Raw genomic sequence first — 15,307 nt, 5'->3', positions numbered from 1 at the left:
CAAAGGAACATTCCTCTTCATTCCTCATCATTAAGTGTTCTGGAGTCTTGCAAAAGTACCTAACTGCATAGCTAAATGAAAACCTTCTATTCTTTCAAGAAAATGGTTGCTAAGGTTGCAGTGCTTTGTATAAGTAATTAATACATTGCTTCTGTGGATTCTGGGAGGTTTGGGGAGAGTTAAGTGTTCATTTGTTTTTCATCTGTGTACTAACACTGATGGAACTGAGAACTGTTGATGCTGAGCACTTCTGAAAACCAGGTCAGGCACATTCAAACACTTAATAGTGGATTTAGGACTGTTAATTGACTCTTTCAAAAATGTATTTACTTCTGAAATTTCCTGCCTGACTGTTTTAAAACCCTTAAGAGGAAAAAAGAATTATTTTTTTTTTCAGTAGCTCAGTAAAGGATATGGGAAGGTTGCAAACAGCGTTCAGCCTTGCTGAGAGTTTATTCATACCTATTTTTAATTCCTTGACACTAGAGATGGTAGATCTAAACTTTTCTGTATTTTCCAGTGGTGCTTCAACTTTGTTATAGATTAAAGCAAATCACCAGTGCTCTTAAATTTGAGGTCTTCACAATCCAGATGCATATGAGGTACCTGAAACATCAGTCTTTATTTCAGACAAATGCCTGATAGTGTGCTAGTTAAAATAAGTTTTTGTTGTCCTCACTAAAAGACTAGGTTCTTTAACACTTTGTCACCAATCTGTTAAGTTGAGAAACACCTTTTTCTTTACTACTCTGCCCTAGGGCAAGAAGTGTGTTGAGTTCATGAGCAAATCCATATTCATTCAGACCAAGGAAATGGGGAATGAGAGCTTCATCTGTGAACTCATTGATTAAGAACAGAAGAGCCAGCTGGGCTAGCAAAGTAATTGATTGGAACCCTGCAAGTGTACACTTTGTTATGTAGGTCAGTAAAGACAGGAGTGTTATCACTCATTTTGTTTGCTTAGGCATAATACACCCTCTAAGTGGAAGTGAGTAGTGGAAAAGGTTTGTAGCACTCAAACCCACTTAAAGCATCTATTCTTGTCCAAGATAACAGTAGCTCCAATCACCAGTCTGCCCAGACCACCACCAATAATTAATACTGCTGGCATTGATTTTGGGTGTTTTCTCTTCCCATGCCTGTTGGAAGTAAATGCAATGTCCTCAGTACCTAATAGTCATTGTGAATGCAGATGTTTATATTCAGCATATGTACTCTGTCAGTGCTACTCTGTCTTACCTAAAAAAAAAAAAAAAAAAAAAAAAAAAAAAAAAAAAGAAAAAAAAGTTAGGATATGAAGAAAAAAACAAAACAAAATAGTGTTCCTTCTAGAAGATATATAGCATGACCTCAGGTTTTAGCCAATATTTGTTTAGTGTTATACATCAAGGAGTAGTTGAGGAAGACTGTCTCCACTCCATCCAATGGTTTTGCCATTTAAAGCATGGGCTAACATTCACGATCCCACCAGCTCACAAAAATTCTAGTTGTTAATTTTGGATTTAGCTGTCTAAGGAATGCAAAATTCCCTCCTTACCTTTCAAGTTTAATACTTTTAGACTTATGAAGTACTGAAATTAATTTCTTGTTATTTACATGTTAAATTTACCATACATTACCTTACAGTACCCTGTTCACTTGAGTTTAGAATGACCCCTTTACTCCACTGTCATGTAGATCAGACAGGAATATGTTTGTTTCAATCCTGATAGTTAAGGTGGACTCTACAAAAGAGAAGGATAGAAACTGGCTAATGCTTGTCAGATCTTATTATGTTAAATATAGCTTTGTGAAACTATCCCACTGGATGTCGCAATTTGCATATCCCTATAATCTTCCTGGATTTCTTCATTTCATGCTAGTTTTATTATACGTGTTTAACGCACTTTTTACATCAGTCACTTGAGTACAGAGGGTGAATCGATCTGCATATTCTCATAGGTATTTTTACCCAATGAGTTGTTCAGTAAAATGCATATGGTAGAAGCCAACAAAGGTCTTGCAAGTTTACCCCAGCTTTGTGCCATATATGTCTGCAGTTAAATAAGCAACACTTGTCAATGCTGAATCTCTCTTTTATCTTAATTTAGGCTATTCAATATATATAACATTTAAAAAAGACAAACGCGCTGTAAGTTCAAGAAAGTTCGGAAGAGAAAATAAAATCACCAGGTTAAAGTGGGTGGATGGATAGGTTATTGCATCTAGTCTTTATGACAGAATATAATGTGTTCCTGCATTCTAAACTATGAAAGAGGTTTAGATTTTATACATTCCTTCTCTTTCTTTGTTTTTTTGATTGAAACTCCCACTCAAAAGGCTGAGTTTTTGAACCTGAGGCCAGCTACTGGCTCTCCAGTCATATGGAGTTCATAAGCAATTCAAATACTGACTCTCTTCTAGACCTACATTCCTGAGTGTGAGAGTAAACAAGATTGCTGATGACAGGCTTTGGTAGCTTTTCTGAAATTTAGCCAAAAGCCAGCCCTGGAGTCTCAGTATCCCTGCAGAACCATCATCTCCAGTCTCCTCTGTAATATAACACTCATGTCTCTCCCAGCAGTGCAATGTGTATCTCTCAATTATGTAAAAATTTGCATATGCAGTCTCCACAGTGATAGAAGTTGGATCCTTCTGCTACACAGACTTTCTATCTGCTTCACTTTGGTAATGTTTCTGAAGCAGAGCAGTTTGGTATTCTTAATCTGAGTGTTTAAATGAAGCCATTGCACTAAAGTCTTCTCCCTTTTTAATGTAATTTCTAACAGCTCCACATTGGAAAGAAAATACCAGTAAACACTTTAGACCCTATAATAAAAGTGTCAGTCTTTATATCCTCTTTCCAACTAGAAAGATATTCTGTCTTTATCTGCTCTCCCCTTTTCTCTCTCTCCTCTCCCCTTGTCCTCCCCATGGCCCCCCTTAATACTAAATTAGCAGATCTTCTCGCAAAAGCAAAGATTAATCAAAGCTTTGATGAGCCAATTTTTCATTATCATTTAGACAAGCCTTTGATCTTAGTCAATGTGGGATCTCTCAGAGTCACTCCTTGTATTCCATAGATACACTCCACCCATTTCTTGACAATGTCAATTGTCTCCAACGTCAAGCCAGTTTTAATGTGGACAGTGCATGAAATTATGGACTGGATATACAGAGGTGACTCAGTGGACAGGGAGGTAATGGGACATGATTGGGTAATAGCACAGTTTGTCACCTGTGTAAATTATTGTAAAACATAGATATCCTGCAGTGCTCACGTTGTATTCTAGTACAATTAAATGGCTATATGACTGCTGGAGTCCTGCCGAGGGTCACAAAATCCTGTCCCCTGTTAAAAAAGGCAACTATTTTATGCAATTTTTTCTATAAAATTAATTTAAACTGTTGCTTTCTAGATCAGTGCAACAAATGTAATCTGCAGAAGAAACTAATCAAACCAAGTAATATGCAGTTTACTGTTATTTTAAAGTATTTGCTTATACAACAGGTTTTAGAGACAGACTAGTGAAAGCACATTACATAAATGATGAGTTGAAAATTAACTTTACAAACCAGGTATTGTACAGATGTGAATGAAACACTTTCATACTTTTTAAGGGATGTATTCCCTCAGGGAGAAGGAATTTCAAAGTCAAACGTGAATTTTAAAGATGCATAACTACCACTGAATATGATTAGAACAGAGATATGATGCTTAAAGTTTTGAAAATACATGGATTTGAATAAATTATAGGTGCTTTTGGGATCTGTTTTTTTGCTTATTTTAATCTTCATATCAGGCATCATCTTCATAAGCCTTAGTTTTCCTCATTTTAAACAAAAGATGTCTTTTTTTCTCAGTTATCATCAAAACTAAGGTTCTTCAGAATTTCTATGTCATAGTAATATTTTTTTCTAGTTGTTGTTGAGAGTTCTCGTCACTTCCTTGTTTTCTTGCTGCTATTAAATTATGTCAATTAATGTTCAAACTCACAGTGTCTATCCTAGCTTGTCTGAATGCCTGAGGATGTCAAATAGGAAAGATGGAAACCATGCATTTGATGACTGAGTATATAAGGCTTGGTACATGGAAAAGTTTGTGTTTTCCTCTTCCTCTGTGTATAGTAGAGAATTCACACCTGTTACTTCATGGAAATAGTAAGCAAAACATCAGCAATTTACAATCTGGTCATACAGGAATAGCTGTTTTTAATTAAGTACCTCTATTGTCCAGTCAAGGATAAAGTTAATCACAAGCTATAGTATCTTATAGAAAGAAAGCCTGTGTCCTGAGTTGTTGAAACCTGTTATTGCTAAAGTGAAACCCTAATCATTTGATGCTAGTGGCAGACTTCTGTTTGGAATACTGCATAGGAGTAAGCCTAGAAGGTAATTATGGAAGTAGAAAAAGATACATTATCTCTTTTTACTACTTCCAGATGTTACTGGTTTATTGCATCGTGTCACTATTGTAGTGTAAAAATAATATAATTTTTTTTTTATATTATTCAAAACAACTATAATTTTCTTTCCACTTTCAGATTTCTCCTTAGTGGAGTGACTTTTACTCAAGCTTTGTGGTTGACACGGATAGGAAGAGTGACAGATGAGGATTTGCTTATCACAGTGTATCTCCAGTCTTACACTGTAGTGTTTGAATTATAGAGACATAGAGTCATACAATCTCTCAGGTTGGAAAAGACCTGTAAGATCACCCAGTCTAACTTTTAACCTACCTCTAGCAGCCCACTGCTAATCCATATCCCTAGGCACAATATCTATACAGGTTTTAAACAAATTCAAGGATGGTGATCCAAATACTTCCCTAGGCAGCCCATTCCAGTTCATAAAAACCCTTTCTAGAAGTTTTTCCTTCTTTAGTTGCATAAGGCAAAGACTAAACTTTTGCCAACTAAGCTTTATAGTATGGGGGTTTTTTTCATTATATATACAGTTGCAGTTTTCTACAATCATAAAATTATTGAATTGTTTTGGCTGGAAAAGGCCTTTTAAATCAAGTCCACCCATTAACCTAGCACTGTCAAGTCCACAAATTTGAAGGCCCACTTGCAAGCCATGTATTGAAATTATATTTATTAAAACACAACAAACAAAGGAAAAAACAAAAAAAAAATATGACTAAGCCTGAGAACTAGTGTAAAGATGTTGACATACCTGTTTGACCTACTGTACAAACAAGAGTATTACCAATAAGCAGATAATAGAAATAGGTGTTTTTTTCAAACTTGCATATTTACTTGACTAAAGACTGTCATAAGCAAACAAACAAACAAAAAATATCTTTCACAGTCCTATTTTTTACTGCTGTGGGATTCTTAATAAAAGAAAAGAAAGCCAGACAACTGGCTTTGTTGAAGATTTTTTATTAAGAAAACAGTGGTCTTCTAAGTCTGAAAAATTAGCCTTTATGGCTAACATGTGCAGAGTAATTAGTTCTGAAGTAGTGTGAAATCTTTAACTTCAGCAAAACAGAACAAAACAAAACAAAAATCTCCAACAAAACACTAAAACAAAACTTATCATAACCGAATAGTCCACATTCGTGCCATAGGTGTTTGGACTTTGTTCCCCTACAACGGGAACACATTAAATACTCTGCTACTGCACTCCTTGTTCTATCTATGCTATGGGTATATGGAATTCACCAACCACAAATTCTGCTCTTTCCAGAACACCAGATATGCTGTTAGTACCTTGCCATCACTTGCACTTGAACAGAGAATACCAGAAGAACCTGTCTGTTTCACTGCCAAACATGGCTTAAAACAACCTACCCCAGGGGAACAAAACAGGGAGAACATAGTATGAATAGTAGTGCAAATTTTTAAGGAATGAGGTTATTCTGTTCAGTTCCATCATAGACATTAATGTTCAGAGTGGTAGGACAGCACTAAGGTTAATAGAGTTAAAAGCTTTGTTTGCTGAAGAATTCTCCATCTCATTTGTGAGGCTGTGGTAAAGTTGAGTTGATCCAAACCATTTGACACACAGAGCTGCAGCATGCTTTACCCCTATAATGTTGTCTGAACACTTGCAAAATTTCTCTTAACCAGACTTTTCTCATGCAATTTCAAGCTTAATTTAACTCATCTTGCAAACAGACATAATAGAGGGATGCCTTACCCCATAGCAAACAGAGCTGAGCACATATTATGTGACTGTGTGTTTATCTAAGTAAATTCACTGTGGCTCTGTGGCCCCTACTTTAAATACAAATTATTCCAGACAGCTGTAACTAGGTCATGGATGATGAGCTCTATTTTAAATTTTTGTTTTCCTTCTTCTCAAGCCTGATAAGACAACATCAGCACTAATCAGTTAAAAAATAATAAATTAAAACTAGTTATGCAAAAAAAAAAGTGCTATACAAAACTCTTTCTGTTCTAGCACATTGTGGAACTGGAAATGCCAAGTTTGGAACACCTCTTCTACTGGTTCACTTTTGCTTTCGGAAATAAAACATTTATTTTGGATATAAAAGACCCCTGACTTTGGAGCTTTCCAGATTCTCAAAGCAATCAATCCAGAAACATCCTCACTATGGGAACTTCATTTACTGATATCTCACACTCACCTTGTAAGGAAGACTAAGGGTATAGACCAAAAATTTTTACTTTGCCAAGCACAAGTGAAAAATATTTCCTGTATCTGCTCACATGATGAGAAATGGACATAACAGAAACAGGAGAGGATACTGAAATTGGTAAAACTGAGCAACAGATAGCTTGATTAGCAACTGTTGTTTTCTGTCTCATTTCAGGTGTAGAACCAAAAAGTTAATATATTATATTTAAAAAATGATGCTTACTCCTCTGTGTTCTCATCTAGGTCTACTTTCCATAGCTTTTTTATCCTTCCCAACCAAGCACCTACAACTTAAGTTGTCACTGACTGTGTCCTGTTGCTGTTACGTCTCCTCCATGTTGCTGTCATGTCTGCTTCATGAGTAAATGTTAAGTTTTCCCATTTGCAATTGAATGATGGGATACATATATTTAAAAGTACGGTGCACTGTGCGAAGGTGTGAGGATGTTTTCCTCCCAGCTGAAGTCTCTCTTTCTGGCACCTCATTAGCTCATTTTGTGAACAATGGGGCAGATTTTAATGAGCATTTCCCTCTGTGTGCTCTGTGTGCAGTGCATACATGGGATGGAATATTGTTTTTAAAATGATGATTTCATAACTGTGTTTGTACAGGACAGAGAAAGCACATGAAGATGTAATGGAAAAATGTACTTAAGTGTTAAGAAAGGGAACTGCACATAGTAATGGAATGTTTTAAACACTATGGGTTGGCATGGTTTGTACTAAAGCTTCTGTTATAAAAAACTTTCAGTCAAGCAACCTAAGAAATAGTTTGGCTTAATTTGTATGACTTGTCCAAGGGCTGGTTGTGTTCAAATAATATCATTGGAATCAACAGGGAGTGTCTGTGGTGTAAAAAAAGCAGAGAAAGAGCAAATCAAGTAAGTGGAACAAACTAGGAGAAACTTGAAAGCAGGAAAAGTGAAAAAAGCATAATCTATAAAACAGGAGGGAAGAAAGCACAAACAACATAAGGGAGACTTTGAAGTGTTCAGATACAAATTTGAATTTGTAGTGTCTTTCCAGTTTCCATGGACAGACCTTGCAAATGTCACAAATTATGAATTGTGCTTTTACTGTGGGATTATGCAGAAGGTTAACGCAATTAATAAGGAAGAACCAATGTGATTTTTAAAATACTAAAGAAAATTAAGATAAATTAAGATAACTACTCCGTAGGAAAAAGGAGGCAATGGGACTGCTGCTTACATAATTCGAAATGCTCAGCATGTTTTAATGTCATTGCAAATTGAGAATGAAGCAGACTTCCATGCTTCATGAAATTTTCATGTTTAAATTAAAAGATTTCCAGGAAAAAAGGGCAATTTCATCAAATAAATTGTTCTTATCTAAAATAAATTGGTTTTTAGATTTTCATATCTAAAAATAATTTGAAAAAAGGCAAAAAAACTCCCACCAAACAAAAATGCCATCTACAGACCTCACAAATTGGCAAAATAAAGTTACAGGATGTATCTCTGAAAATTTTCTATGAACTTGACAGCATTCACTGAGTGTTATATATTCTCCAGCTCTAAGAAAGTATTTGTGAAACAAGGAGATTGTATATGTGAACAATTTCAAACATTTTCATTATTCTTAAAAGATCTTTCTTGAAGGTCTCTTTCACTGAGTAGGCATGTTCCTTTACTAAAGTTCTTCTTGTTATCTTGGATTTAATAAAAATATAACACAGTAATACAGAGATTACACTAATATGTATGAAGTTTCACAGTGAAACCCCAACTGAGCTCCATAACTGCCTCTCTGATTCCTATGAACAGATTGCCTTCCTCATACTCTTCTCTAAGTTTTGTTATTTTAGTGTAGGGGTAGTCCTATACCATATACTTGTACATTAGTATTAATTTCTATGGCTTTCTCTCAAAGCTCAAAAGGTTTTGTATGACCTAACTGCTGTTAAAACAACAAACATACTGTTTAGGATGATTCTTGCAATTTCACTCACTTGTATGAATAATTCAAAATCTTAACATATTCTCTCATTATGGATCTAAAAAAATTATAAAGCTCATTTCAATAGCTTGTCAGACTAATGACAGCAGTTCTTTACATTGTGCAGAGGATTTTGTGGATAAGTGTCCTGAGTTATGAAGAGGGAGTGGCGAGAAGGAGGAGGAAGAGGTAGTGGTGGCAGAAGAAACTATGACCTTTCTTGGAGACAATACTGGTAATATAAAGTATTTAATAAATCTGAATGGCAAAGAATCAAATAACATCTAACTGTATAGCAGGTTACAGAAAACAGAAATTTTCATATCTAGGATTTACTGTTCAGATCAATGCAGTGTAAAGAACTGACTCACAGAGAAAGAGTGGAGATTTATAATAAAAATAGTTTTGCTATTTGTTTGCTAACAAGACGAAACCTTAACTAAATAAAGTTTAGTAAATATGGAGACCAGCCTGGACCCTTCCAGGAGTTAAGTAGGCAGAAGGGACACTGCCCAAGAGGCAGATGGTGGGGGATCAGAAAATATCTGTGTCACTGCTATGACATTGTCTTAAGCAGGGACCTTAAAACTGTTGCTCAGGTAATTTTTGAGGTGTGTGAGCATTAACCATAGGCAGTTGCCACCACCCCATGTTGTTTCCCCTTCAGGAGCTTGCTCTCCAAGGGCTTGCTCCCATTGTACTGCCTTCCCCACTGGTCATTTCCATCATCTCTGTTCCTGTGAGAAAGGAGTTTGGCCTTGTTTTGCATCATCAGGTAAGTAAGCAAAGCATTCACGTATTTTATGGAGGCCTTCTTTCATTTGGTTGTTTGGGTTTTTTTTACATTTCTTGGTTGTTGTTTCTGTTTGTTTTTTGTTTGTTTTGGTTTTTTATCTAGTGCTTAATTGCATGTATTTTAAGAAGCTTACACGTCCCCATGTACTGCAGTAGTAAAAGTGTATGTATTGAACTCCCTATTTCAAAAGAAGAAAATGCATCTTGCATGTCAAATCCCATGCTAAACATGAGGGCACTGTAGTCAGATTTATTTTAACACGAGAATTACAGAAATCCACTTCCAAATAGATAATGGTCCTGCCTAAAAAAGCACTTTCAGGAACAATAAAGAGATCAATCATTGTGGTTGTTCTCTAGACATGACATCTCATAAAACCTCTCCAGTCCAGCTTCTGACTTTGATAGAAGGTGGATTTGATCCTTGGAGAGATGGCTGAGTATTGCTGCATCTGAAGGATGGATAACCACCAAGGAACAGAGACAGAAGTGATTAGACAGCTTATATTGCAGAGCAGTTCACTAATATGATTGTGGTATCTAGCTCCAATTTGTGAAACTTAGAAAGCTGACAAGGTAAGAATTCCTCATAAGTTCATAGAACAGTCACACACTGAATATTGAAAGTATCTCATTTGTAAGTAGGAAATTCTGAGCTACTTACAAAGAGATAAGATATGACAATATATTATAATGAAAGCAAGGAATCAAGAGCTAAGTTTATAAAAGGCAAGATGAGTCAAGGTAGGGTAAGGCAAGGAAAAAGGAAGGAAGTAAAAAGAAATCAGAAAAGGCTTCAAGGCATGTGTCTGCATAATGGGCATGAGACAAAGGAAGCTGATTCAATGCCCCTTCTGGAACACTTATCTACCTGTAAATTCATTAATAGTAAGAAATTTCGTCAGCCTAGCATTATAAAGCAGGTCCTTTGCAAGGAATTATTTATTACTACATGGTAATATCATATCCCAGTACACATATATTTCTCATATAAGTCATAGAGACTATAATTTGATAATCAGAAGAAATCTTCTCAGAAAGGAGCCAAATATTTATACATGAGTTCTCTATTATCAAAAAGGAAAAAGAGCACACTTGTGTTTTCATCAAAGTTTATCCATCAAAAGAACAGCTGGTTATTTTTGAATTACTAAAATTCTAGCTCCATTAATATAAAGTATCTGCTTTGTTCCACAATGCTTCTATTTGATTAATTAAATGGATGCAGAATGATTAATTGATTAATAAATTATTTGTTTATTGCATCCTCTTTCCGAATATTTATTTTTATGCTTATCTTCATAGAATAATCTCTTCCTTTCAAATTTCAATACATTCATAAGTGATTAAAATTAATAGAATCTTTTAGAGCATTTTTAATTTATGTTCCACCATGAGTTCAATGAGATGTGTTTTCAGATGTAATTATAAATAGGAAGGATGACTTATCTTAGTAAAAGAATAAAGCAATAAGAGTCATAGAAAAAATGGCTGCATAATTCAATATATAAATATTATATCAAAGCTACACAAAGATTTAGGCATGCGCCTAAGATGTCTTAGTAATGTGAACAAATAGATGGGGAAATGTGATAAGTTTGAAAAGTAGAACGTTACGTGGCAAAAACCTGTTGAAAAAATTTTGCAATTTCAATTGAAAGCGTCTCGAGGAATGGAATTCTGATGATTGGTAACAAAATTCTTTGTAATTGGCACTTGATGTTGACCAAAACTTTATCAGATTTCTAGTCTCATCTAGGTTGTTAATTTCCAAAAATGTACCTTGAGGAACTGAGTTTCAATTGTACCTGCAAGATTCTGATTCATGATACAAATTGTCCAAATATTATTATGTGTTAGTTGTAAAAAAATAAAAATATACCGAGAGCCTAACACAGTTTGTGGGAAATATTTTTTCTTCTTTTCCATCAAGATGAAAGAAAATAAATAAAGAATGATTGGCTTGCAATTTCTACTTTCTTTTAGAATTCAAAATATAATTAAAAATAACAATCTCTAAACAACTTTCTTTATGATACCATTCGAAGATGTAACTGAGCATTGTATATTGGAATCAGCTCACTGTCCATTTGAATTAAGACATAACAGTGCTCAGTAGCTCCAAGAGTCACTTTGGTCTCCTCTATCCTCTCACACGCCCCATACCCTCAAGTCTTATTGTCTCCTATTATTGAGCATGGAATTTTCATTTAATCTCTTTTAAATAAACTATTTGTATCTCATAATTTCATAAGCTGCACACCCAATATTTATTTCAGTCTGAACAGTATCTTCTGCCATAAGTTGTTAAAAAAAATTATGATGAGAGCATTTGTAAAGTAGATTTCTGTTCAGCTGGATAAAAAATATCAGCATTTAATCCAAAAATATTTACCTTGTGATTTAATAAAGGTGATGTTTCTGTAATGAGATTTCTAGGTATTTTATTTTGTGGCTAATAGGACTGGAAATGATCGTCAATCATTAAATATACTTAGCTACTGTTTCACAGTAGCCACATCTTTCCATCTATTTCATAAAAAAGGTTTTTGCCATTGATAAAATCTGAAAGGCCGCAAATTACCTTCTTACTATTAGGCAAATAAATGCAGAACAAGATGAACCGTGAACAGAAGGAATATATTGCTGTAAAAGATACTGGCTCTTCAGTACGTATTTTTAAATCTTATTATGAAAAAAAAAAACCAGTAATTGGTATATTTTCTTTTTCCTAAATTAGTTGGACTGTGTCCAGAGAACATCTCCAAAAAAGAAATAACAAGCAATTAAAAAAACCAAGCAAAAACCCTTATGTCAGAATTCCAATACATAAATATGTATTACTTTATATACTACTTTATTCTTAATTGAAGAATCAAGAAGACACATTAGAGAACTCAGCAAGGTGTGTGGTTATAGGCATTCAATGGGATAAATTCCATTTTTTGAGGAAAAAAAATTCTAAATAAAAAAGACTAAACGCTCACTCAGTTTTGCATCCATACAGAAAATGAATACAGGTACCTAAACTCAGTTTTTATTCTAAGATTTGGTCTTGTTGTTTGTTGGGTTTTTTTTTGTTTTGGTTTATTTTGGTTTGGTTATTTCTTTTTCAAGAAGAGAACATAAAACAGACATGTCAATATAGTAAACTTTCTGCTAGAATGGCAAATATATTATGAATAAAAGATATTTCAAAAAGGTTTCACATGCCTTGTCTTTAATGTAAATTTTTCTTAGAAAAAACCCATAAAAATAAAAAATCTTAGGATTTGGTCCAACATTATTTCAAGTCTCTGCAGTGAACAATTATGAACAAGCAATGTGGAAGGTAAATAAAATAAGTTAATATAAAATAAGTAAATAATAAAAGTTCTCATTTTCTATAAGATGGTGAGACCTTCAGACCTACCTTTGGAAAAACTATTCTAGATCTTTTGCAGATCCTTTGAAATCAATTCTACCTTGAATGCAGTCTGCTTTTGCAAAGCCTGCTTCTAATTAGCACACTTCTAATTTGCTCCACACCTGTGATTCTGAGAATGTTCTCTTGAGCTCTCTGCTTCTGTCCCTCTGTCTTTAGCCTCATTGTGGCTATGTGGAAAGGGAAAAACCCTTTTCCAGTAGGACACCTGAGACTCACAGGGTTAGCCTGGCTTACTCAATTATTTCCACCAAATGCATGCCAAGCAGTGTGGAAGAACCAAAGACACATCAGAAACTGAAGAATAGGAATGACAAAATACAGATGCCATTATGAATGTTATAGCATTTGATCCTGTGTTTTTCTTAAGTCAGAGCTTTGTTGATGTTTTATTCAAGCATTGGAGCCATATGATAAGTCACAACAAGGGCCAAGCTGTAATTAAAGGTCACTACAAAAAGATCTGGCTCAAAAATCTGGCAAAACCCTCTGAACTTGGAGAAATTATATTTAAATTCAGGTGTCCAGTGAACTCATTTTCTCATCTTTCAGGCAGGATCCAAGTGGTTTGTTAAACAATTAAGGAGAAAAAAGCTCTAACCAGAAAGCTTAATAGAGAAGAATACTTGATTTCCATAACAGAGATAAACCAATTTATCCTCAATCTCTAGGAAGCCACTGGGAGGCCAGCTGGTTGCTTTACTGCTCTTGAAATAACTTCTTTTTTTCTTTTGGTATTAAGGCCTGAATGTAGTTGATGTGATATGACATTATGACTTGTTTTTGTTAGCCTCTTTTCACTCCATTAGCCTTTCTCTCTAGCCGTGCCTACCAGCAAAAGACAGTGTAAATAACTCCCACAGATCTGCCCACAGTTTTTGTTATTTCAGCTCTTGAAAAAGAGTGTATTGCTTGTGAACTAAACCATTGCTCAGCTTACAAGAGACTGAACTGCTTCAGACGTTCCTGCTCTTGCATTAGGTTCCTTAAAATTTTAGTTCAGGCTTGGGCATTTCAGCATAATACTAAAAGCCATTGCTTTGGATTAAGGAAATCACCACAGAACTTTGTGTCTTTCATTACTTGCCTACCATTGCTTCATATGAGGCACTGAACCCCTGTACCAGCTAAACATTTGGTGCCTTTACAGAATATTTCATTCTGATGCTCTAATGCTTCAGAATGAAAGGGGTGTTCTTGCTTTTACTGAATGGCAATATCAGCTGAATAATCTCTTCTCTCTGTCATTTAGCACAGTGGGTCTTCATTATTTGATTCATCTCACATTGTTTCTGAATGTTGAATGAGTTTTTTCCTGCTTCTCATATACCATACAATCTATTTTGAGTAGGCCAAAATGAGATTAGAGATCAGTGTTGTTTTCATCTGTCTCATCTAATTGATTTGGTTAATTTTCTTGCTTTTATTCCAACTTAATAAAAGTAAGGCCATGAGCAAGGACTTATTTCACAAACGTAACAAAAGTATAAAAGTTTAATAATTATCGATTTGCTTGTTGTTGTCACTGAGCATATTTAAACAAATGGTCCTTAAACTCTGACTTAGTAGTGAACATTGTGGTGTCAGTTGTGTCTAGCTACTCTGATATTGCATCCAGTTCAGATTTATTTTTCTGAATATATTTAAAAAATCAAAACTATTTAAGGCCCTTTTTAACAGTAACTTATTTCAAATGTCAATGATTGTTTTTATCATCACTAAATTTCCACAGACTGGGAAATTCCTGGAATTTGAAGATATGCCTATGAGTGCAAAGCTCTTTAGTATTGCATCTCACTGGTCATTTTATGGCAGTGACATCTGACTGCCATCATTTATCTGAGAGAATACAGAGAGGTCTGAAGTCTGTGTGGATGCATAAAGAGCTGATGTATCATATGGGACATATGAGCCTGTAGCTGGAGAATCATTTGGGATTGTATACAGGGGCATATTAGAATCTGAAGCAAACAGAAGGCCAGCTGCACACCACCGAGTGCTACATTTTAAAATTGTGACCTGTTACAGCACTTGCTTGGGCTCCTAAATTTGAAAAGGATAATGGTGAAGTAAAAGTCTTGGTTTAGATCCTATTTCATTTTATGAAAATGATCATTTTTATGGTCCTCTATAGAACCAATGTCATGTCTGCCTATGTTCCAGCAACTGACAATATCACTATTTAATCTCAAAGAACATTCACATCACATTCTCATTTACTGCATAATAACAGAGCTTATACCAAATGAGACTCTGTGTTTTTCTGTATCTACTTTCAGACATTATAATTTTGTCAGCCAACATGTAGTACAGAAACATTTGAAAATAAGCACTTTTATTTCTATTTCCTAATAACTGATGGTTCTAATTATAAAGCCTCCAATTTTTTTTTTTTTTTTTTGCAGTTTTCCCCTAAAACCATAAGCAGTATTTATTACCTCAAGCAGTTCTTTATTTACAAATTATGCATTATGTGTCTGATATGCATAAGCAAATATTGCATCAATACATTACACGGTATTAGTGACACTTCATATTTGGCTA

The 15,307-nt window shown here is 34.7% G+C and overlaps 1 long non-coding RNA gene across 1 annotated transcript in view; it reads left to right on the top strand.

The window, feature by feature from the left end:
• The first annotated feature begins 1,235 nt into the window (after nt 1-1,235).
• LOC139797054 (uncharacterized) overlaps nt 1,236-15,307 on the top strand; it is a 154,642-nt gene continuing 140,570 nt past the window's right edge. The window contains exon 1 of the long non-coding RNA XR_011726264.1: nt 1,236-1,286. This is a non-coding gene — a long non-coding RNA (uncharacterized lncRNA). The remainder of the gene's footprint in view (nt 1,287-15,307) is intronic.

This window comes from Heliangelus exortis, chromosome 5 (assembly GCF_036169615.1).
Source record: "Heliangelus exortis chromosome 5, bHelExo1.hap1, whole genome shotgun sequence".
In the NCBI taxonomy this organism is placed as follows: Eukaryota; Metazoa; Chordata; class Aves; order Apodiformes; family Trochilidae; genus Heliangelus; species Heliangelus exortis.
The sequence above is the reverse complement of the archived record's forward strand: the minus strand, read 5'-3'. Positions and strand labels throughout refer to the sequence as shown.